Consider the following 26180-nt stretch of genomic DNA (forward strand, 5'->3'; position numbering starts at 1 on the left):
GATCCAATTACCCACATTTTAGTCCAATCTCAATATTAACTACAAATCCCCATTATCATAACTGTACCTTAAAATCAACTACCAGCCTGAGTTGCTCGTTAGATGATGGCTAGCCCTACTCTGCAGTAAGTAACTTAGCTAGCTATAATTCCGTACACCTTTACGATAGCAAACAGGCTATCTGCAAATTGTGGTAATATTTTGAGTAACGTTAACAGATTGATAATATATTTTTAGTTCAAGTACGAGTATCTAACTGAGTTAACATTAATGGATTCCCAATAGCTGAATACTGACAGCTGTAGTCTACAAGTTACCCCACATTAGCTAAACATTCGTATACTGTAACTTACGACACTGCACATTATATGCGTGTATTACTAGCACAGATGTAAACATCATGTTAGGCTATCTGATTAACTGTCTGTTAACAGAGCCAAAGGTCTAACGTTAACTTACACAGCGACTCAACTTTCGTAAAAGTTGTTCTGGAAACCTAAACCGATGCTAAACCTTAAAACTTCCTTCAAATATGATGCTTTCGCCAATCGCGAAAAGAGCTTATGGAGCTGTGGAAATATTCTATCTCCTTCTTCTGCATGTTCTTCTTATTCTTATTCTTCTGTATCTCGCAACCAACGTTAATGTTCTCCAGTCCTCATCCTCAATTTTGATAAATGTGCTGCCGAATGTCAAAATAAACACTTGTTTCAACAAGAGGTGAAATGAGATGTCAATCAGCATCAAACTGCCAGTTGCGAATTCAATTTTGGCGTGGCACCCGGAGTGGCCAATCAGATATCAGGGATGTCCAGTGCAACCCCAGGCACACCTCTGGTTCCACCCCTGACAACATTAGACAAACAGTCTGCTTAAACTAATAACACACGAACAATTATACGTTTTCATGTCTTTATTGAACACACTGTGTAAACATTCACAGTGCAGGTTGGGAAAAGTATGTGAACCCTTGTATTTAATAACTGGTTGACCCTCCTTTGACAGCAATAACCTCAACCAAACGTGTTCTGTAGTTGTGGATCAAACCTGCACAACGGTCAGGAGGAATTTTGGACCATTTTCTTTACAAAACTGTTTCAGTTCAGGATAATTCTTGGGATGTCTGGTGTGAACTGCTCTCTTGAGGTCATGACACAGCATCTCAATCGGGTTGAGGTCAGGACTCTGACTGGGTCACTCCAGAAGGCATATTTTCATCTGTTGAAGCCATTCTGTTGTTGATCTACTTCTGTGTTTTGGGTCGTTGTCCTGTTGCATCACCCAACTTCTGTCGAGCTTCAATTGGCGGACACATAGCCTAACATTCTCCTGCAAAACGTCTTGATAAACTTGGGAATTCATTTTTCTGTTGATGATAGCAAGTTGTCCAGGCCCTGAGGCAGCAAAGCAGCTCCAAACCATGATGCTCCCCTCCACCATACTTTACAGTTGGGAAGAGGTTTTGATATTGGTGTGCTGTGCCTTTTTTTCTCCACACATAGTGTTGTGTGTTCCTTCCAAACAACTCAACTGTAGTTTCATCTGTCCACAGAATATACAGGGAGAGAGTATAAAGGTTGAAAAAAGACAGGACGGGTGCATCATGTTACACGAAATCACATAAGCATACTTGATAGGCTAGCAAGCCCTCTTTGACGCAACATTCTGACTTGATTGGCCTCTTTCAACTGACTCAACTTGAAGTTGCATCATAGAGAATTTCTATGGCAGAAGTGGATGCTGAGTTCGAATCAAGCAGCACGTCGAGCAAAGTTGGTGAAGACGAATGTTCTGAATGGACAACAGTAGTAGCAAAAACTGGAACAAAAAAGGAAATTGTCTAACGTTGGAGTGGAGGATGCGTGTATTAATGATAATGAATCTCTTATTGTTGGGATGTGTTTGTTGAGTAAGGATGCATATGTGGGAAACCCGTTTGAGGTGTTGAAAAGGGTGAAGTATGCACTGGGAAAAGTGGAGTCTCTCAGAGTGACCAGGAGTGGTCTTATTAGGATGAATTGTATTTCTGAAGAACAAAGGAAGATTGCAGTGAGCTTCAAAAGAAACCCGAACAACAGAAGTTTTGTGTTTTGAACTTGGGAGTAGAGCACCCGCCAAAGGAGTCATCTCAGGAGTGACGACGGATGTTCAGGTTGAATACCTGAAGAAAATTCCTGGTGTAGTTAGTGCCCTGCGTCTGACCCGTTGGGTGAATGGAGAAAAATAAGAAAGTCTGTCAGTTCTGTTGTTTTTTGATAAAGAGCAAATACCTACGCATGTAAAGCTTGGTTATGTAAGATATTCTGTAAGAGCTTTCGTCCCCAAACCATTGCAGTTTAAGAATTGTAAAGGATTTAGCCAAGTTTCAAGTGTGTGTAGACGGACAGAGTATATTGAAGAACGGTGTGTAGAAGGACGCCAGTATTGCAATTGTGGTGGGAATCATGATCCTGAGCTCCTGGAGTGCCCTGTCAGGGTGAAGGACATTGAGGTGGCAAAAGTTAGAGAGATCAATTGAAAATTGATCTCCTATGCGGAGGCAATTAAAATATTTGAGAAAACAAGTGATGCTAGTGAAGATATGGTAGTGGAGGTTCCCTCCCAGGTTTGTTTATTTATTTATTGCTTTGGTAGTTTTTTGTGTGTGTATTTTGTTCAATTTTTGGGAATCCTGTTTCCATCCCGCACAGTAGGTGGCAGGATGCACATAAAATTGTGCGATCGCCAATATACAATAGAAGAAGAAGTAGAAGCTGTAGTGTCTTGTCCGCGAACAGCAGGAGTGGGCGGGCTTTCAAGTTTTGAAGCTATTGGAAAGTAAAATACACACCGCACTTCAAAATCGTAGTGCACTGGGTAGGCTTTTAGCACCCGATGTGGTTGTGTATTTGGAGTTTCTCATCGCCACTTCCAAGTTACCGTGGGAAAGTCACAAACTACAGTATCCTAACTGTAGGATATATCGTAGTAGGATTTATTTAACAACAGTTGAAGCCTGTTGCCTCCCGCTGTTGGACAAAACGGCATTTTCATTACATTTTCATTCGCTCTAGCTACAGTTTCAGTGGACTTGGAAGTTTAAATCCTTTCGTGAATTAAAATCGAAAGAAAACCCACCTGGCCGTCTGGTAACTGGTTCAACAAACTGCACCAGAAGGGGAATGTGGTTTGTTGACGATAGCCAATCCTTCCGTTGGCTGTTCTCCATTTGAAAAACAGGTATGTAGGCTAGATATTATGTAGCAATTGATCTGTTTTGAAGTTACGCGCGCGTTTCATGAATGAATATATACACATTTCACGCCATACATTCATTGAGTTAGTCATTTTCCTTAGTTTGTAAACCATTTGTCTATAATTACATTTGCCATTTTCCTATCAAAAACACACGTCACCAAATTACATCACTACAAACACTGCACTGTAACTGAGTGTTTCTTAATGTTGCCAGTTATGTTCTAGTAACTGTTCTGTGATATTGAAAGATGTCATTCAATTGCCTGAAAGACAACTTGTCTGCATAGATTTTGTCGGAGAAGTAGGTCTACTGCTGTAGTCTACTTAGCTGATCTGTATATATAGGTGGGTGTGTGTATTTTGTGTTACGCTCAAAGATCAACTGCTCACTCAGACTTTGATGTTAAGGGCAAAATTGTGGTGTAGATGGGGGGAGGGATGAACAGTAGACCGGGTCCAGGGGTACTCCCCCTAATAAAAAATTTAAAAAAAATACAATTTATAACGAATTTCCTACAATTCTACAGTTTAGAAAAAAACATTTTTAATTAACCTTTACTTAACTAGGCAAGTCAGTTAAGAACAAATTCTTATTTACAATGACGGCCTACCAGAAGGCAAAAGGCCTACTGAGGATAGGGGCTGGGATGAAAAATATAGGACAAACACACATCATGACGAGAGACCTAAGACAACAACAGCATGGCAGCAACACATAAAAACACAACATGACAGCAACATGGTACAATCACAAAACAAGGTACAAACATTGGGCACAGACAACAGCACAAAGGGCAAGAAGGTAGAGACAACAATGCACCACACGAAGCAGTCACAACTCAGTAAGAGTGTGCATAACTGAGTCTTTGAATGAAGAGATGGGGATAAAACTGTACGGTTTTATTTTTTTTTGCAGCTCGTTCCAGTCTCTAGCTGCAGCAAATTGAAAAGATGAGCGACCCAGGGATGTGTGTGCTTTGGGGACCTTTTAACATAATGTTACTGGCAGAACGGGTGTTGTATGTGGACGATGAGGGCTGCAGTAGGTATCTCAGATAGGGGTAGTGAGGCCTAAGAGGGTTTTATAAATAAGCATCAACCAGTGGCTCTTGTGACGGGTATACAGAGATGACCAGTTTTACAGAGTAGTATAGAGTGCAGTGATGTGTCCTATAAGGAGCATTGGTGGCAAATCTGATGGCAGAATGGTAGAGAACATCTAGCCGCCCGAAAGCACCCTTACATGCTGACCACACCACTCGCGTCGCGTGCTAAAATAGAAGTTGCCTCTCCTGCCTCTCCCATCTCCTCATTGGTTTATAGAAGCAGATACCCACGTGGGTATCTCCTCATTGGTTATACCCACGTGGGTGATTGAAAGACGAACTGAGGTCGGTCATCGTCATGGTAATACTATTAGATGCCAATCGCCATATAAAGTCCAAAGAAGAAAAAGCCTGGAAGGAGGTGCGATGACTAGAAACAATTCGGTTGACAGTTTTATGTGTGGATTAATTGTCAGCGTAGAGGACCTTGTGCATTTCAGGTAAAATAACTCAACATTTATATCCCAGGACAAATTAGCTAGCAACAGCAAGCTAGCTAAATAGGACAAATTAGCTAGAACTGCAAGCTAGCTAGCTAAATTGCCATAAATGTTTAATGCTTTTCGACCTGTCCCCTAATTAATATAATTGGTTCAGAGTTTGTTTTGATATTTCAACCTGTGTGTCGTGATCGCGTTTGTTGTGGGTGGACAAAATCAATTTGCACTCGGCCGGTTTGGGTACGATGTTACCTGCCAACCTATAAATTACATATCCTTTATCTAGCATGGGTAGGGTGGTCATCTGAATCATGGTTAGTTAGGCAGCTGTTGTAGAGGCAATCAAGTCTAGATTTAACCTTAGCCTGCAGCTTTGATAAGTGCTGAGAGAAGGACAGTGTACCGTCTAGCCATATTCCCAAGTACTTGTGAGGTCACTACCTCAAGCTCTAAACCCTCAGAGGTAGTAATCACACCGGTGGGGAAAGGGGCATTCTTTGTACCAAACCACATTGTTTTGGAGGTGTTCAGAACAAGGTTAAGGGCAGAGAAAGCTTGTTGGACACTAAGAAAGCTTTGTTGTAGAGCGTTTAACACAAAATCCGGGAGGGGCAAGCTCTGAGTGTAAGACTGTATCATCTGCATATCTGCATATGGATGAGAGAACTTCCTACTGCTTAAGCTATGTTGTTGTTGTAAATAGAGAAGAGTGTGGGGCCTAGGATTGAGCCAAGGGGTACTCCCTTGGTGACAGGCAGTGGCTGAGATGGCAGATGTTCGGACTTTATACACTGCACTCTTTGAAAGAGGTAGTTAGCAAACCAGGCCAAAGACCCCTCAGAGACACCAATACTTCTTAGCCGGCCCACTAATGGAATGGTCTACCGCAGTGGTTCCCAAACTTTTTATAATCTTGTACACCTTCAAACATTCAACCTCCAGCTGTGTACCCCCTCTAGCACCAGGGTCAGCGCACTCTCAAATATTGTTTTTTGCCATCATTGTAAGCCTTCCGCGCAGACACTATACAATACATTTAAACATAAGAATGAGTGTGAGTTTTTGTCGCAACTCGGCTCGTGGGAAGTGACAAAGAGCTCTTATACGACCAGGGCAATAATAATAATAATAATAATAATAAATCATTTTGCTCTTTATTTAGCCATCTTACATATAGAACCTTATTTGTTCATCAAAAATTGTGAATAACTCACCACAGGTTAATGAGAAGGGTGTGCTTGAAAGGATGCACATAACTCTAGAATTTTGGGTTGTATTGGAGAGGGTTTGTCTTAAATCATTTTCCCCACACAGTCTGTGCCTGTGTTTAGTTTCTTGCTAATGAGTGCCAAGAACCACTTGTTGCAATTTCGATGAGGCTCTCTTGTTCAGATATCAGTAAGTGGACTGGAGGCAGGGCATGAAATGGATAAAGAATCAAGTTGTTTGTGTCGTCAGTTTCGGGAAAGTACCTGCGTAATTGAGCACCCAGCTCACTCGGGTGCTTCACCATATCACATTTGACATTGTCCATAAGCTTGAATTCATTTGAACACAAAAATCATACAATGATGGAAAGACCTGTGTGTTGTCCCTGTTAATGCAGACAGAGAAGAGCTACAACTTCTAAATCATAGCCTCAATTTTGTCCCGGACATTGAATATAGTTGCGGAGAGTCCCTGTAATCCTAGATTCAGATCATTCAGGCGAGAAAAAACATTGTGTGAGGAACTCGTCATCATGCAAGCGGTCAGACAATTGAAAATTATGGTCAGTAAAACTAAGCTCGTCTCCATTTTAAAAAACGGGGCAATACTTCTGTGCTGGTATGTTATAAAAGTGTTACATGGTCGCTGCCTGTATTGCATAATGCAGAAAATACACGAGTTCAGGGGCCTTGCTTTAACCATTTTTCGCGGTAGTGTCCAAAACGTCTTTCCAGCTGTTGGGTATTCCCTTGGCAGCAAGAGCCTCTCGGTGGATGCTGCAGTGTACCCAAGTGGCGTTGGGAGCAACTGCTTGCACTCGTGTTACCACTCCACTATGTTTCCCAGTCATGGCTTTTGCGCCGTCAATACAGATACCAACACATTTTGACCACCAAAGTCCATTTGATGTCACAAAGCTGTCCAGTACTTTAAAAATATCCTCTTCTGCAAACCAGGACAACATGTCTTCCTTAATTGACCCCCCCATAAATGTAACGGGCATATACCAGGAGCTGTGCCAGACCCGCCACGTCTGTTGACTTATCCAGCTGTAACGCATATAATTCACTAGCTTGTATGCAAAGCAGTAATTGTTTCAAAACATCTCCTGCCATGTCACTGATGCGTCGTGAAACAGTGTTGTTTGATGAAGTCATTGTCTGTATAGTTTTTGGCCTTCTCCCCCAGCGTTGTCCCAGCCTTATCTGCGGCAGCAGGAAGAATGAAGTCCTCCACAATAGAATGGGGCTTGCCTGTCCTAGCTACTTGGTAGCTCACTATATAAGATGTTTCTAACCCCTTCTTATTAATGGTATATGTTGCTATACATGACTTTCGAGTAGTAAGACATCTTTATTCTGGCTCAAACTCCCATGACTTATTTTTCAAATGGTCATGTTTCATTTCTAAATATCTTCGCAAGAGTGAAGGTTTCCCGTGAGAGTGTAACGGTTAATGTGATTGGATGTTAATTATTTGACTAGGCTACCTGTATTTGACATTGTGTTGTTTTTTCACTGGACACTAGATGTTTCACTGCCAAAAATACAATTAAACCGAGGCTACTCAGCCGAGAAAAAAAAAACTCACCCAAATGTATAGCCACGTTGGAAAATATAAATGTACTGTTTGAAAATGTGAATTACAAAAAATAATAATTTGTTCTGCACATTTTTAATTGCGTACCACTTCCCCAGTTTGGGAATACCTGGTCTACCGTATCAAAAGCTTTGGCCAAGTCAATAAAAATAGCAGCACAACATTGCTTATAATCAAGGGCAATCGTGACTTCATTTAGGACCTTTTTAAGGTTGCAGTGACACATCCAGTTTGACATGACTTATGCCTTTTCTTGAGGGTTATATGGAGGGATATTTTGAAAACACAGTATAAGTGGAAGGATAAGTCGCCACGATCACTAATGGAGGTATTTCAAGGCAAATATTATGAAGACACAGTTGAGTTGTATTATGATGCACACATGCATATTTATTTACATTTAGAACAAGAACACACAAAAGATGAAGACTGAGTTATATTATAGTTAGAGTTCGCCTACCTTATGCCCAGTCCCTATATATGTACCATGGATAAAACACTTGTCATGTTTTTAAAACTCATTTCATGCAATTCTAAACATTCTGCCATTTTGCTTTTGAAGTGTTAATATGCTAACATGCCCCCCCCCCCATCCCCCTTGGCAATTTCGCATGTGCTTAATGTTGTTACATATTTACATAGTCTGGAGATATGCGAGTCCTTGTGGCTTCCTCCTTTGTTTAGTTCCCATGCTAGTAAGACTAGATCAGGTAGCCTACTGTGAAGATGTAGATCTTGTTCAGTGTTTTCTACACCCCGAACAGCCAGTCTATTTCACAATATTGTCAAAGTATCTGCAACTGCAATCAACAGAATATTCCAACTGAATAACACATCATTAGTATGTGGCCAATTGGTCTTAACTTCTCACGCCACTATTCCATGTATTCTGCTTTTGTATCAATACAGTCAAGTGCCAACTCTTCTAAAACAGCTGCTAGACGAGAGCTCCATTGAATGTGAATGTCATTCATGCACCGCACTGTTGAATGGAGCCCATACACTGAATGAGCTCAACGTCATAAAAGCTAACTCTATTCTTGTTTCACCCACTGTATTGGCCTTGGCGGTGTGCCCAGAAAACTACCCTAAGTGTTTTGGTTGACAGAGCATATACTTGAATCTTGGACAGCCTGGGTTCTCCTCAAGCAAGGCAGAGACAAAATCTCTGCAAACAATGACAGCGAACGAGCAAGCAGGGGAAGTGTTCTTAAACACACCTGTGAAATCAAAGTTAAAGAAGCAAGATAAAACAGAACAAGAATGTGCTGTAGACCTAGTTGTTTCATACTGTAGTAGTAAGATGTAACATAAGGCAGCCATTTTGCCATAGGAGTGAATGTTTGAGTGCGGCATGAGCTTAGTTGGCAAAATATTATTTTGCAATCAAGGCATTATCTGTCCATATAGCAGCTCCATGCAAGCTGTATGAAACAAGGTACAAGTAAGTGTAGTGTGTGTGTGAGAGTACTGTGCACAATGTGTGTGCAGGAGTTAGGCTGGTTTTGTGCAGTACATTTCTGTCAAGCACTTGTGTGTTATGTCATCATGATACTGTAGTTAAAGGCATGCACTGCTTTGGGCTGGATGTATTTGTGTATAGTTCATACGTGCATAATCTATGAGCTGAATTACTCTCACCTCAATTAGCCACATAATCCCAAATTTGAAAGCAACTGTTTTATAGAAGAGGTGCTGTGCCATTTTACCTACATCTCCCCCACATAGGCCAGCCCCCTAGAAATTTGAGTTCTAGCCGATGAGATCCAGCCCCTCGGCATTTGAGTGACAGCTAGTAAGAATCACACACAGCCGAGCGAGAGGGGGAGCAATGACGCGCTGCACATATCTGCAAATTGTTCTCTTACTAAACTGCCTTTATCACACTGCTACTACAATTCTTATTTTTACTCTGACTGTTGGTAGTTTTGTAGCTACACTGTGGACATAATAATATTTGAGGCAGACTCATTTTATCATGGATAAAGTAGACACATCTCTGACAGTACTAGCTATGTCACAACAGGCCTTCCGGCCATATCATACCCAACCATCGGCTGGAGTTAAGCAAGAAGGGGAGAAGAATGTTGATGGGTGTCTTGATATGCCACATTGTGTTTGGGTAAAAAAAAAAAAGTTTTCATAATGACCTACTACATGCGCATACAAGGCCTTCTTGCCCCAGAGAGGACATTCTAGCTAAAACAGTGGAACATTTCCAAGCAGGGAGCGGCACTCGTTTTCTGACTTTGTTTCTCTGTTTTACCCATCCTTTTATTTTGACCATGTAAATGGATTGGAGACTCCAAACAAGGTGACATTGACTCCATTGTTTGGCAGTTAAGTGGTAAGTGTCATCATCACTCAGCTGAACGTGTGACTGTGGTCCTGGGTGGTGTTGGGTTGCGTATGCAGGTATCTGTCACTCAACAAAGGGGGGAATGAAGAGGAGAGAGGATGAGGGTGGCTGGTGAGCCCTATGTTGGATAAAGCTTGGTTTGGCACACCTGAAGTGCTCCGCTAAGAAAAGGGGGTATTGAATTTGTTTGATGTTGACAGCTCTCACTTTGCAATGGGGTTGACTCGTTGCTCAAGCCATATTGCTATTGACACTGCTAACATTCCGGTCCCTGACAGACAATGTTACATTTTTTTTGTTTTTTTGTTAGGACACTAGATGAAGTTAACACCTCTCCTTTGGTGCAACTGCCTGAGATTAAACCTGTTTAACCTCATCCACTAATATCCTTCATTAACATTGTATGACACATATGGTTGCAAAGGGTCTGAAAAATGTGCAAAGTGTTGGAAAATTTCCATGGTAAGTTAAGCCCTGGAATTTGGGGAATTTTTCTTTAAAAAAGTTAGCTTATAAGTGGACCTTTTTTGTGGCATACACAAGGCAATTCTAGGTCTTGTGGCATATTTTGATTAAATTATCCCCAATTTAATGGAATTGCAACCCTCTGCATGCACAGCGAATACTTCCATCACATGTACAGATGATTCTGAAGATCTTGCACACTAATGAGATGCTATTGAGCCCACGTTACTACACTATCTGAGACAATGACTACATGCTTTCTGAAAAGTTTTGATTACAATTTTGGGTGGGATGAATATATTTTATATGACATGCATGATTTTTTTTGTTGTCAACTAGTAAATCGTAGTCTACAGCAAAGTGTGTTAATCATTTACAACTTAACAATTTCGTAACAATTTCTGCTAGTTGGTGTTTGCTACCATGTGGGTGTTAATGTTAATTCACCTGTTAGTGTTAATTCACCTGTTTCCATACATCTTTAATTTTAAAACATTTATCTTACGAAGGAGTTGTTTAATCTAACTGCTTAACTATTTATCTGTGTGTGGAATATTTAAAAAAAAATTAAAATAATAATTTAAACAATTTTTCTAATCTTTAACAGGAAAATGCCACTATCTGATGTCTGGAGACATTTCACTGCAGCTAATGTAGAAGGAAAAGCTGTGTACTTTTGCAGATACTGTGCCAAATCATATGTGAAGAATGCAACAGATGCAGAATCATCTGGCCAAGTGCATAAAGTTCCCTCAGAGCTCACAACAAGCAACCTCTGATTCATCATTTTCACCTGGAATAGAAGTCAGACACCTTACACGGAACCCAAACCGGCTGCGCGCGTGCACCATCGTGCATAAATGTATTTTGTCCCCCCACACCAAACGCGATCACGAAAAATATCAAAACAAACTCTGAACCAATTATATTATTTTGGGGACAGGTCGAAAAGCATTAAACATTTATGGCAATTTAGCTAGCTGGCTTGCAATTGCTAGCTAATTTGTCCTATTTAGCTAGCTTGCGGTTGCTAGCTAATTTGTCCTGGGATATAAACATTGAGTTGTTATTTTACCTGAAATGCACAAGGTCCTCTACCCCACCAATTAATCTACACATAACGGTCATCCGAATCGTTTCTAGTCATCTCTTCTCCCTACAGGCTTTTTCTTCTCTTGACTTTATATTGTGATTGGCAACTTTCAAAAATGAAGTGCATTACCGCCACTGACTTTGTTTGTCTTTCAGTCACATATAACAAATGAGGAGATGGCATGTGGGTATCTGCTTCTATAAACCAATGAGATGGGAGAGGCAGGACTTGCAGTGTGATCTGCTTCACAAATAGAACTGACTTCTATTTTAACACTTGGCAATGCAGACGCTCGTTGGCGCGCACAATAAAATTATTTTGCGACGCGAGCAGTGTAGTCAGCCTGTTATCGCTAGCAACAGCTCATGGACTCAATTGAGGAATGTCGTCAGAGAAATGCTGATGAATGTCTTGCTTGAGCTGTGTATGCAACTGGTTAACCTCTGATGCTCACAGGCAATGTGCATTGGAAGAGATTTCAGAATGTTCTTCGCCCAGCATTCACCCCAACCAGACATCCTTGTTCTACTCATTTGCTGGATGTAGAGTTCAAGTGAAGTTCTAGCAAATCATAGAGAAAGTCGACTGTATTGCAATCATCTCTGATGGGTGGTTGAATGTTTGTGGGAAAGGAATAATGAACTACATCTCCACACCTCAACCAGTATTCTACAAGAGCACAGACACAAGGGACAACAGACACACCGGTCTCTACATTGCAGATGAAGTCAGTCATCAATGACCTTGGACCACAGAAGATATTTGCACTGGTGACAGACAATGCTGCAAACTTGAAGGCTGCTTGGTCTAACGTGGAGGAGTCCTACCCTCACATCACACCCATTGGCTGTGCTGCTCATGCATTGAATCTGCTCCTCAAGGACGACATGGCACTGAAAACAATGGATACACTTTACAAGAGGGCCAAGGAAATGGTTTGTTTTGTGAACGGTCATCAAGTTAAAGCTGCAATCTTCCTCACCAAGTAAAGTGAGAAGAATAAGAGCACCACATTGAAGCTGCCCAGCAACACCCGTTGGGGCGGTGTTGTCATCATGTTTGACAGTCTCCTGGAGGGGAAGGAGTCTATCCAAGAAATGGCCATATCACAGTCTGCCGATATGGACAGCCCCATCAAGAGGATCCACCTGGATGATGTATTTTGGGAGAGAGTGGTAAGCAGCCTGAAATTCCTGAAACCTATAGCAGTAGCCATTGCATGGACTGAGGGAGACAATGCCATCCTGTCTGATGTTCAGACTCTTGCAGAAGTAAGAGAAGAAATCTGTACGGCCCTGCCCACTTTACTGTTGCTCCAAGGATTGGAAACTGCAGTTCTGAAATGCATAAAAAAGTGGGACAACTTCTGCCTGAAGCCCATACATGCTGCAGCATACATGTTGGACCCCAAGTATGCTGGCAAGAGCATCCTGTCTGGTACAGAGATCAACAAGGCCTATGGTGTCATCACTACTGTGTCTCGCCACCTTGACCTGGATGAAGGCAAGGTTCTTGGCAGTCTGGCAAAGTACACTTCCAAGCAAGGGCTTTGGGATGGAGATGCAATATGGCAGTCATGCCAACTTATCTCATCAGCCACCTGGTAGAAGGGACTTTGTGGATCTGAGGCTCTTTCCCCTGTTGCCTCCATCATCCTCCTAAGCCCACTAACATCAGCCACCTCCGAGTGCAACTGGTCCTTGTTTGGGAACACACACACACACACACCAAAGCACGCAACAGGCTGACCAATACAAGGGTTGAAAAATTGGTGGCCATCCAGGCAAGTTTGTGGCTTTTTGAGCCTGACAGCGAGCCATCCTCAACAAGGTTGGAAAGTGACAGTGAAGATGAGTCCTCAGAGTCTGATGTTCAAGAGGTGGACATTGAGGAGGTCCAGGGAGAAGACATGGAAGCCTGGGAGGAAGACAACCAAAGCTTTACTTCCTAGATTATCATTTTACAGATGTATGTTAAATGTTTTTGATGGATCCTTGGGGATCATTCAATATTCCCTTTCTTTTGGTGTTCAGTGGAATCATCCCATGTGAAGAGTCAACTCATTTTATTCAAGTTCAATTTGTAACTAAATTATTCTGTCTCCATATGATATTGTAAATATACAATGCAAAAAACATCTACATTTTGAATGGTATTAATATTAATTTGCGTATATTTCCAGTAATTCAAATACATTTCCACAAAATGTTCACCTCTGAATATTCCCCAAAATGTGCAACCCTAATGACACCTGACATAAACATTGGCTGGCTTTGGTCCATTGCCATCAGGCTCAAGGGCCATTAGTGTACCTACAGTAATGCAGATGATGCAGTGATGTATTGCACTTAATGCAAGTATGACGTCAAGGATGAATAGCTAGTAACTATATACTGAACAAAAATATAAATGCAACATGCAACAATTTCAAAGATTTTACTGAGTTAAAGTTCATGTACGGAACAGTTAATTGGAATAAATTCATTAGGCCCTAATCTATGGATTTCACTTAACTGGGCAAGGGCGTGTGCCTTGGAGGATGTAGGCCCTTCTACTTGTGACCTAGGCCCACCCACTGGGGAGCCAGGCCCAGTCAATCAGGCTTTATTGCAGACCGATATACTACTTCGTATCATCAACTGTCTGGTTCACGATCCCGCAGGTGAAGAAGCCGAATGTGACAGTCCTGGAGTGGTTACACATGGTCTGTGTTTGAGGCGGGTTGGACGTATTGCCAAATACTCTAAAACGGCATTGGAGGCGGCTTGTGGTAGAGAAATTAACATTCAATTCTCTGGCAACAACTGGTGGACATTCCTGCAGTCAGCATGACAATTGCACACTCCCTCAACTTGAGATATCTGTGGCGTTGTGTTTTGACAACTGCACATTTTAGTGGCCTTTTGTCCCCAGCTCAAGGTGCACCTGTGTAATGATCATGCTGTTTAATCAGCTTCTTGATATGCCACACCTGTCAGGTGGATGGATTATATTGGCCAAGGCGAAATGTTCACTAACAGGGATGCAATCAAATTGGTGGACAACATTTGAGGCATATGATTTTGTGCATATGAAACAATTCTGGGATCTTTTATTTCAGCTCATGAAACATGGACCAATGTTTACATGTTTCGTTTATATTTTTGTTCAATGCATTCAGAAAGTATTCAGACCTGTTGATGTTTTTCACATTTTGTTACAATACAGCCTTATTCTAAAATGGATTAAATTGTCCCCCCTCCCCCCCTCAATCTACACACAATACCCCACAATGAAAAAGTAAAAACTGGTTTTAGAAATGTTTGCAAATGTATTAAATAAAAAAACGGACATTTTACGTAAGTTTTCAGACCCTTTACTCAGTACTTTGAAGCACCTTTGGCAGCGATTACAGTCTCGACTCTTCTTGGGTATGATGCTACAAGCTTGGCACACATATATTTGGGGAGTTTCTCCCATTATTCTCTGCAGATCCTCTCAAGCTCTGTCAGGTTGAATGGGGAGCGTCGCTGCACAGCTTTTTTCAGGTCTCTAGAGATGTTGGATGGGGTTCAAGTCCAGGCTTTGGCTGGGCCACTCAAGGACATTGAGTGGCTGTGTGCTTATGGTCGTCGTCATGTTGGAAGGCAAACCTTAGACTGGGGGGCGGAGGTCCTGAGCGCTCAGGAGAAAAAGTGATATTTCCTTTAAAATATCTTTTTTAATAAATTAGCACATCTTTTCTAAAGACCTAGAATGATGCTAAAATGTAAAAGTCAAGGGGTCTGAGAACTTTCCGAATGCACTGCATGTTATAAATGCATACTATATTGTACATGCAATACAGTGCCTTGCGAAAGTATTCGGCCCCCTTGAACTTTGCGACCTTTTGCCACATTTCAGGCTTCAAACATAAAAATATAAAACTGTATTTTTTTGTGAAGAATCAACAAGTGGGACACAATCATGAAGTGGAATGACATTTATTGGATATTTCAAACTTTTTTAACAAATCAAAAACTGAAAAATTGGGCGTGCAAAATCATTCAGCCCCTTTACTTTCAGTGCAGCAAACTCTCTCCAGAAGTTCAGTGAGGATCTCTGAATGATCCAATGTTGACCTAAATGACTAATGATGATAAATACAATCCACCTGTGTGTAATCAAGTCTCCGTATAAATGCACCTGCACTGTGATACAAAAAGATTTCCCAAGCTTTAAACATCCCAAGGAGCACTGTGCAAGCGATAATATTGAAGTGGAAGGAGTATCAGACCACTGCAAATCTACCAAGACCTGGCCGTCCCTCTAAACTTTCAGCTCATACAAGGAGAAGACTGATCAGAGATGCAGCCAAGAGGCCCATGATCACTCTGGATGAACTATAGAGATCTACAGCTGAGGTGGGAGACTCTGTCCATAGGACAACAATCAGTCGTATATTGCACAAATCTGGCCTTTATGGAAGAGTGGCAAGAAGAAAGCCATTTCTTAAAGATATCCATAAAAAGTGTCGTTTAAAGTTTGCCACAAGCCACCTGGGAGACACACCAAACATGTGGAAGAAGGTGCTCTGGTCAGATGAAACCAAAATTGAACTTTTTGGCAACAATGCAAAACGTTATGTTTGGCGTAAAAGCAACACAGCTGAACACACCATCCCCACTGTCAAACATGGTGGTGGCAGCATCATGGTTTGGGCCTGCTTTTCTTCAGCAGGGACAGGGAAGATGGTTAAAATTGATGGGAAGATGGATGGAGCCAAATACAGGACCATTCTGGAAGACAACCTGATGGAGTCTGCAAAAGACCTGAGACTGGACGGAGATTGGTCTTCCAACAAGACAATGATCCAAAACATAAAGGAAAATCTACAATGGAATGGTTCAAAAATAAACATATCCAGGTGTTAGAATGGCCAAGACCTGGTCCAGACCTGAATCCAATCGAGAATCTGTGGAAAGAACTGAAAACTGCTGTTCACAAATGCTCTCCATCCAACCTCACTGAGCTCGAGCTGTTTTGCAAGGAGGAATGGGAAAAAATGTCAGTCTCTCGATGTGCAAAACTGATAGAGACATACCTCAAGCGACTTACAGCTGTAATCGCAGCAAAAGGTGGCGCTACAAAGTATTAACTTAAGGGGGCTGAATAATTTTGCACGCCCAATTTTTCAGTTTTTGATTTGTTAAAAAAGTTTGAAATATCCAATAAATGTCGTTCCACTTCATGATTGTGTCCCACTTGTTGATTCTTCACAAAAAAAATACAGTTTTATATCTTTGTTTGAAGCCTGAAATGTGGCAAAAAGTTGCAAAGTTCAAGGGGGCCGAATACTTTCGCAAGGCACTGTACGTTTACAGTTGTGGATGGGCCACAGGAAGATCAGAATCATTTTTTTATTCCGAACGACACTTGTACTTGACTGTACAGTCCGAGAACAGTCAAAATCAAGAACCCTGGTTAAGCCTGCATTTCTTGATAGTTCAGAAACAAGTGCCCACTGGATATTCAATAGTCAGTAGGCACCTTGAGAATGTTTGAGAAATCATATGCAACTGGTCATTTAAAGATAATTTCCTGGATTGTGAGGGGTTTAAATGAGCCCAAAAGCCTAATTTAAATGCCTTGATATATTACATAGGAATACATTGTATATTATTCAACTGCAAAATAAAAAATAAAAATGGTCTAACTGCGACCTTTTTAAACAAGTCCCCCGACCCATCCTTTTTCCTCAGCAGTCAAGGGGGGAGGACCATAATGGCCGTCTCGGCAGGCAGTTTCACTCTGTAAATATTTACAGTGAGTGGAGGGGATGTGACAATATGAGCAATAGGAACTCCCAGGGGAAGGGTGCTTGGGTTAGCCAGGAGGCTAATCTCCTCTAAGACATATTTGTAAATCTCGCTAGTAGTTTGTGGACATTGTAAAGCGGCCACTCTCAAAAAGAAGATAAGCTAATTTGGCCTGTGATTTAGTTCTATATGAAGTGTGCGAATTCAGTAATTGATGACACAGTGACATTGAACATATGTTGACAATCAGTCCAACTATGATTTGAAGTGTATATATCTGGACAGCATTTCCGATACAACAAGCGACACTAAGACTAATGTCTGACTGCATATGGAGTCATAGTAAAAGCCTTGTTTGGGTCTCTGGATTGTTCTCTGTTGAAGTACTGCAGTCCATACATGACACTTGAAAAACATTGCAGTCGAATGGACAGAATGTCCACTTCATCTAATTGGCCTCTCATTCATACTTGGGTCATTATCCAGCCAATCATCATCATCATCAAACTTTTCATAAGAGGGCACAAACTCTGACGTAGCTCTGGTGGCGATGCAAATGATAGACCCTTTTATTTCCATTCAGGAAATCTCACATTACAAGAGAAACTCCTGCATCAGCCTATGAATGTTTCCAGTTTCTACATAGTTCATATTTAGCAAGTAGGCTATCTGATTTTGTTGTGTTTCAATGGGAATTAACAGTTAATCCCACATCTGGTAATTCCTTCCTTTAGCATGTAGTTGAGCTGTGGTTGATTTTTATAAAAGTCAACTGTTAGGCCTGGTCCCATAAAGGTTCAGTTTGTTCGACTGTATCTCTGGGCCCTAACCCATCCACTGCAAAGTAGGCTATCAAGTACAAAGTAGGCTAGCTGATTTTGTTGTGTTGTCCAGAAGGGTTCAAATCTGATGTACTGTATCTCTGGGATTTACTAACCCATCCCCCTCTGCCTGTACAGCAGACCCCCTAACGGCGACTTCTCGTTAGAATTCCAGCAGTCCAGATGGTGTCTGGTGGATGCCCCGAGACCCCATGAGTTGGATAGGCTGGATGAATCATTCCACCTCGCTGTGTCCCCCCCCCCCCCCCTCACTATCTGCCTCCTTTCTTTCTTCCTTCCTTTCCTCTCTCTCCCTCTCTGTCTGGATGTCTTTGTCCTCTACAGTAGGCCAGACTGAGGCTGATAAGTGACATTCGCCTATATCTAACCTGAGATGGTGTTTAATGTTGTCTCTTTTTTTTTTATATCCTAGAGTAACCACCTTTCCAATTTAGTCTGTCAGTTTTTCCAAACTGCAATGCAGTTTCCCCCAGGGGTGCTCTTGGGAAACACTACCAGGAGACTGCTTATATACTTTTTTATCAACAATATCACTGTGAGCTAAAGAAGCGCATTGTATATCATTTATTTTTATAGATTGACAATTTTAAAACATACTGGAGTAAGGAGTCAGTTGGTTTGCCCCCCCCCCCCACCACCACCATTGAAAAAATATACATATATTTTGGAAGCTATAGAAATACATTTTATTAATCATTTGTTTTTGCCACATTTATTATATTGGACACCCTAAAGCAAATGTGTTTTAATATGTGAGCTGAACTTAAATATATTAAAATATTTTCCTTAAAGTATACTTTTTTGAAAGTTCTAATGTTACTGTCTCCACTACAACAAATTTAGTTAAATCCTTTTTAATATCTAATTGAAATACTGTAGAATTCCTTTCACTATTATGGAGGACTGCTCTTTCTGGGTAGTGCCAATATGGCTGACCGGTGGTTTCAAAGCCTGTCATTTGCCAGTACACAGCATCAGCAATCCAGGGTTTATAGAAGTCATTGAAGGCTACTCAAGCCAAGGTAACCCAGTGCAAAAAAAATGTTTGACAAAGGGTGTTTATTTGATGAAGGGTGCGGACGTGTGGTAGTAAGATACTACATTGCTCTCATAAGGACTTCCTGTGTGTCTACTCTGGCTGCAGTAGCCCTTTGAGAGCAGTCCAGCTGGGCACGCCACGCATGGTAGGAGTTTGTCTGAGCGCCGGTTACGGGGAATTCCTGATCTGCCAGTCTGATAATGGACACAAAAACACACCACCCTTCCTCTCTGATGATAATACAGTGGCTTCAGAAAGTATTCATAACCCTGGACTTGTTCCACATTTTGTTGTGTTACAGCCTTCATTTAAAATTTATAAAATTTAGTTTTTGTCACTGGCCTTCACCCAATACCCCATAATGCCAAATTGGAATTATGTTTTTAGACATTTTTACAACAACAAAAATAACCCCATATGTTATGGCAAATAAGTTCAGGATTAAAAATGTGCGTAACAAGTAGCATAAGTTGCACTACTGTTTTAACATGATTTGAATGACTACCTCATCTCTGTACTCCACAATTATCTGTAAGGCCCCTCAGTTGAGCAGTGAATTTCAAACACAGATTCAACCACAAAGACCAGGGAGGTTTTCAAATGCGTGTTCTCTCAAAGTAGGGCCCCTATTGGTAAAGCAGACGTTGAATATCCGTTGGAGCATGGTGAAGTTACTAATTACACTTTGGTTGGTGTGTCAATACACCCAGTCACTGCAACAATACAGGTGTCCTTCCTAACGCCGTTGCCGGAGAGGGAGGAAACCCCTCAGGGATTTCACCGTAAGGCCAGTGGTGGATGTAAAACAAGTTTAATTGCTATGATAGGAGAAAACTGAGGATTGGATCAGCGACATTGTAGTCACTCCACAATACTAATTTAATTGACAGAGTGAAAAGAAGCTTGTACAGAATAAAATAATTCCATAAGAACAGACAAAATTCTAGAGGAAACCCTGGTTGTCTGCTTTCCACCAGACACTTGAAGATGTCACCTTTTCAGCAGGACAATAATCTAAAACCAAGGCCAAATCTACACAAGTTGGTTACGAAGAAGACCGCGAGGGGTCCTGATTAGCTGAGTTACAGTTTTGACTTAAAGACCTGAAAATGGTTGTCGAGCAATGATCAATAACCAATTTGACAGAGCTTGAAGGATTTTGAATAGAATAATGGGACAATGTTGCACAATCCAGGTTTGGGATCTCTTCGAGACTTACCCAGAAAGACTCACAGCTGTAATTGCGCCTAAAGGTGCTTCTACGAAGTATTGACTCAGTGGTGTGAATACTTTTGTTAATTAGATTTCTGTATTTAATTTTCAATACATTTGGAAACATTCCTAAAACATGTCTTCACTTTGTCGTTATGGGATATTGTGTGTAGATGGGTGAGTAAAAATATATATTTAATACGTTTTGAATGCAGGTTGTAACACAAAGTGTAATAAGTCAAGGGGTATGAATACTTTCTGAAGGCTCTGTAGGCCAGCAGGACGTCTGTGTGTGTCGTAATGGACTGTATTGCGTACTTCTGTGTGGTACTTTCTACCCTTGTCTACAGCACAGTGTCTATGTGCTGCTGTGCAGATATTGGTCCATCTTTTTGTGAGTTTTCAATTCATTTCCTTCACGTTTGACTAAGGCAAACAGAAAGCCGGAAGACTGGGACAAAGGGGATCACTAAGAAACCAGAGCACAAATCGAGGAATAGAATTTAACAGTGCTTTTCCATTGGGTGTGTTGTGTGTAAAGCACATTACCAGAGTGTGTATTTGGGAAACAATAGCCATTGTCTCTCAAAGGCACTCCTGAGGAATTAAAGGAAGCAACCCACTTTTTCAGCGTAGCTACAAGCTTTCACTGTATCAGTAAATAAAACAGAACCCAGTCAGTTCAAATATACATAACATTACAGTTATAAAGGCAAAATGGAGTTGAGGGGCATGACTAGGCTTGGTTGTTATGTCAACAGCAGACAGTGGGTGGCTGGTCACAGTCAGTGGGATTGTGTGGGTTAAAGGGATCTGGCTGGGGAGGAGTGTGTGTGTCTGTGTTTGACGGATTTGCCTCAGACCTTGTTTTTACCCCGTCCTGCGCTCCCCTTTCAACCTCCTCACCCCGGTATCACCAGACAAGGGCCTCTTGGCACCCTGGTGAATCATGCCTCACAAAACAGAAAATCTGCCCACACAACACCCCCTTTCCCAGCCCCCCCATCCCTTCCCCTCTCTATTCCCACCAACTAAAGCACAAGGAAGGGATGAGTCACATCAATAAAGGGGCCTGCCATGCAAAACCCGCCCAAGCTGTCAGCGTTCCCTTTTAAAGCTCTTTATTAGCAGAATAACGTCTTGGAGTGGATACTAGTGTTAAAAGTCTCTGCAATTGTAATTAAGCCCTCGTTTTGCAGATGATGGCACTCTGGGCCCTTAAACTGCCATACGATGAGCATCAGCCTCTATGGCTTTGTAATGGGAAACACATTGGTTTTCCAGTATGCGGTCTATTACGGTATGGGGTGGAAATGCATGGCACCATGGCCCCGCCCCTATGCCGTTTTTCGCCTGTGGTTGGTTAAATAGTTTTGGCCTAAGCTGCTGCTTAGCACATGTAGATGTCAGATAGCGTTATTGGATTACGGGCTGATGACCCATACTGAGCTTCGTCTCCTCGCTGCCTGGTCACATGACCCGTCTGGAATCGCACACTGCTAGAAACGGGACAGGAAACTCACCCACTTTTGCTGCTGTCCGGAGATGTGCGTCTACCGGTCTTAGCTTAACACCCTTTTCTTAAAAACATTATTTTCAACTAGAGGCATAGTGTAGCCTACAGGAAAAGGTAAGGCTATATTTTTCCTAAGATACTGTAATATCTCAGTGGCATACCCTATTTCTCTCACTCATTTTATTCTCCTCTCCGTGGGTGCTTGCACTTGATGGCAAATCGCTTTGACTTGCCACGAGTGAGAGACTTTTATAACGGAGACTACTGGCCTTGCCTGTTTGCTTGCTGTCTTCAGCAGCTGAACACTGGCACCTGGTTTTCTCACTGTGGACAAAAGTTTCCACCCTCCTCCGTCAGGAAGAATGTGAATGTCAGGACCTGGCAATTTGTTTAACTGGCTCTTCCCAGGGTGCAAAGGGAAGGAAGCTGATGCTTGAATGTCTCTATGGGGTCGTGCCACTTCAAAAGGCACAAGAAAGACATTTTCGACACCCACCATCTCCGATTGTTAGAAGATTACGTAGATAGAAGTTACGTAGTTCAGAATACATAAGACCAAGCACACACAAAATACCTATTTTGGATTTATTTTATTTATTTATTTATTATTTATTTATTTATTTATTTAAGTCATCTTTCATTGACAAGTTATAAGTGAATTATTGATGCCTAGACCTGGAAACGCATCAGATGGCTTCCACAACATGCGAACGACATCAGAAAAATGGAATTGATAGACCTAACAACTAGAAATGGGCAGATGTTTTAGTAAGTTGTCAGGTGTGGTTACGGGACATTTCCAAGTGTCCCTAAACCTCTCCAAAGTGGCATATGTCTGTAAATTTGATAATTCCAGTACTATTACATATTTGCAATCCCTAAATGCAATTTGTTCAGTATGAAAACATTTTTTATCAGTCTCACTCAAACATGGGTGTTATGGAGTATCCAGGGTACATTTAAGTGTCCTTTCAACCTCTCCAAAGTTTCCCGAATGTGGTAATTGTTTTGCACAGTGGATTTGCCTAAAAATGATTGAACTATAAAACTAAATTTCTTGTGGTGATGTCAGGGGACATACAGAGGATATCCAAGTGTTTTCTCAACCTCTTCAAAGTGCTTGAACGTTTAGCCAAGGCATATCCAATCTATTCATCCCACATGCAAATGAACTGTTTACAAAAACCATATTAAAGCAACAGATATACATACAGAATTATAAAAATGTCTTATCATACACCAACTTGTTTACACACTATTTTTTGTTTACACAAAAAATAGAAATAAACAGAACTATTTACCAATGGTGTTCATGTTACATCCCAGGTGCAGATGATTAGATTATCACGACATCACGGCACAAGCTACAGTGAAGTGCAGTCTTTTGAAGCAGTCCCTCTCTGCCAGGAAACGGAAAGCGAACTGGCATTTCGGACAGAAGATCTGGCATTTAACTTCCCCCACCCCCAACCTGTGTTTTGTGCAATGCTTGCAGTTGTTCCTTTTGGCATGTGTGTTGGATAGTGGCACTCACCTTGAATATGGAGGGGGGGGGGGGGGGCTTTGAGCCCCCAATTCAACCATTTCCAAAAACCAGCTGCTCTAGGAAGGCCAACCTTATTGTTTTGGCCATCTGCTTGTGGAGAATGAAAACATTTACTGTAGCATTGTCCACAAACTTCCTGGTCTTGTGGAGGCTATTACCAGGTCGACACCCCCCATGCTGGCATTGTAGTCCTTCACAGGAATGGGGACATTCTTCCTTTTTCACCCTCCCTTGAGACATGTTTGTTGAATGCCTTATGCTGTATGGTGAGCATGGTTACTTCCCTAGTGTCCTTCCATTTCACAAAAAGTAGCTTGTTAGTCCTGATCCAATGTATGGTCTCCCTCTCCGCTGTCTTTGTCATGACCTTTACCTTGGTCTTGGGGAAACAGATTTTCTTAGGACAAATGGTGCCACAAGCCCCTATTTTCTTTTTCAAGATGTCTATCAAAAGTGGATGTAGAACCATCCGATGGGATGATTGACATAGCAGTTGGGGGTGAAGACTTTGACCGGCGGGGGCACTTGCTGGGGAGTGGTGGCTCCCAAATGTCGTCATCCAAATCCTCAAATCCTCTAAGACACACGGAATTACAGTTGACTAAATTTACAAAACGACATTACTGTAAAGTAAAAATACCAAGTCTAAACCCTATCTGTACAGTGACTCACATAGGTGTGAAGCACACACTTCCAATCGAAACAGTAACACAATATAGTAAACAATGGCCATGAGAGTTTAGTGGCCTCTCCAAAGTTACTAGGATAAAACTTAGAACAGCAAACCGTGAACTGATATGAAACATAGAAAATAATTACTTTGGAATTATGTAACATTGAAATTACTTGTTACATAGGCCTATGTAAACTAAATCCAAAGCACAAAAAGCAGACAAATTGTTAAACACGAAATACATACAGTAAATTCATGAAAATAATTTACTTACAGGTCTAAAAGTGGTTCCAATCCTTCTAGAAAGCAATCTTCGTCGGCCGAGGCGACACACTCATTGTCCAAATTGCTCCCCTCATCCGAGTCCGACCAGTATTTTATTCAAAGGTTCTATGTTGGTATATATATTCATAGCTGCTGCCTTTTTAGCTTCCTGTTTGATATTCTTTACCTTTTTCTCCCCCATAAGAAGCCATCTTTTAGGATAAAGCGATGAAATTTGTTTACGATGTAATGTAGCCTGCTTGGTGCATCTCGTCTCTGAGCCAGGTAGCAATAGTCTGCATTACACATTAAAGGTTCTAGGCGTTGTTTTGTCCCACCCAGATCAACTGTTTATCCCTGGAAAGCTTATCTCATTGGCTACAAAACTGTCAAGGTGACATAGTAGCCAATCCCCTGTGTAATGGATGCCTACGGCACGTAAAGCATGAGGATGTAAGGAAATAAATAGGCCATAGTAGCGAAGTAATTACAATTTAGCAAATTAACACTGGAGTGATAGAGGTGCAGAGGAGGATGTGTAAGTAGAAATACTGGTGTGCAAAAGAGCTGAAGAAGTAAATAAAAACAATATGGGGATGAGGTAGGTAGATTGATTGGGCTATTTACAGATGGGCTATGTACAGCTGCAGCGATCGGTTAGCTGCTCTGATAGCTGATGTTTAAAGTTAGTGAGGGAAATATAAGTCTTGATTTTTGCAATTCATTCCAGTCATTGGCAGCAGAGAACTGGAAGGAAAGGCAGCCAACGGAGGTGTTGGCTTTGGGGATAACCAGTGAGATATACCTGCTGGAGTGCGTGCTACGGGTGGGTGTTGTTATCGTGAGCTGAGATAAGGCAGAGCTTTACCTAGCAAAGACTTATAGATGACCTGGAGCCAGTGGGTCTGTCGACTAATGTGTAGCGAGGGCCAGCCGACAAGAGTATACAGGTCGCAGTGGTGGGTGGTATATGGGGCTTTGGTGACAAAACGGTGGATGGCACTGTGATAGACTGCAATCAAATTTTCTGAGTAAAGTGTTGGAGGCTATTTTGTAAATGACAGTGCCAAAGTCAGTTTTACAAGGGTATGTTTGGCGGCGTGAGTGAAGGAGGCTTTGTTGTGAAATAGGAAGCTGATTCTAGATTTGATTTTGGATTGGAGATGTTTAATATGAGTCTGGAAGGAGAGTTTACAGTCTAACCAGACACCTAGGTATTTGTAGTTGTCCACATATTCTAAGTCAGAACTGTCCAGAGTAGTGATGCTAGTCGGGCGGGCAGGTGGGTGTGGGCAGCGAACGGTTGAAAAGCATGCATTTAGTTTTACTAGCGTTTTAAGAGTGTTTAAGAGGCCACGGAAGAAGTGTTGTATGGCATTGAAGCTCATTTAGAGGTTTGTTAACAGTTTCCAAAGAAGGGCCAGATGTATACAGAATGGTGACGTCTGCATAGAGGTGGATCAGGGAGTCACCCGCAGCAAGAGCGACATCATTGATATGTATTGAGAAAACAGTAGGCCTGAGAATTGAACCCTGTGGTACCCCCATAGAGACTGCCAGAGGTCCGGACAACAGGCCCTCCGATTTGACACACTGAACTCTTTCTGAGATGTAGTTGGTGAACCAGGCGAGGCAGTCATTTGAGAAACCAAGGCTGTTGAGTCTGCCGATAAGAATACAGTGATTGACAGAGTCAAAAGCCTTGGCCAGGTCGACGAAGACTCAGTGGGTTTTCGATGTTGCCATTTAAATGATACATCATCAAATAACATTGGCAGTAGGCTAGATGTGTTCCTACCAACG

At 41.7% G+C, this 26180-nt stretch overlaps 1 protein-coding gene and 1 pseudogene across 5 annotated transcripts in view; both read left to right on the forward strand.

Annotated features, from left to right (window-relative positions):
• The first annotated feature begins 2734 nt into the window (after window positions 1-2734).
• The window catches only part of svild (supervillin d), a 112849-nt gene continuing 89403 nt past the window's right edge, over window positions 2735-26180 (forward strand). For 2 of the 5 annotated variants that reach the window (XM_036946612.2, XM_090202403.1), the window contains exon 1: window positions 2737-3219. The gene's annotated coding sequence lies outside the window, so the exon portion shown is untranslated. Of the gene's footprint in view, window positions 3220-21501; window positions 22009-26180 lie in introns of those variants that run through there. The other 3 variants (XM_090202402.1, XM_090202404.1, XM_021565408.3) reach the window with 2 other exon arrangements.
• LOC149976621 (uncharacterized) lies at window positions 12130-13416 on the forward strand (annotated as a pseudogene).

Source organism: Oncorhynchus mykiss, chromosome 16 (genome assembly GCF_057628025.1).
Source record: "Oncorhynchus mykiss isolate SJ-2025 chromosome 16, ASM5762802v1, whole genome shotgun sequence".
Lineage (NCBI taxonomy): Eukaryota > Metazoa > Chordata > Actinopteri > Salmoniformes > Salmonidae > Oncorhynchus > Oncorhynchus mykiss.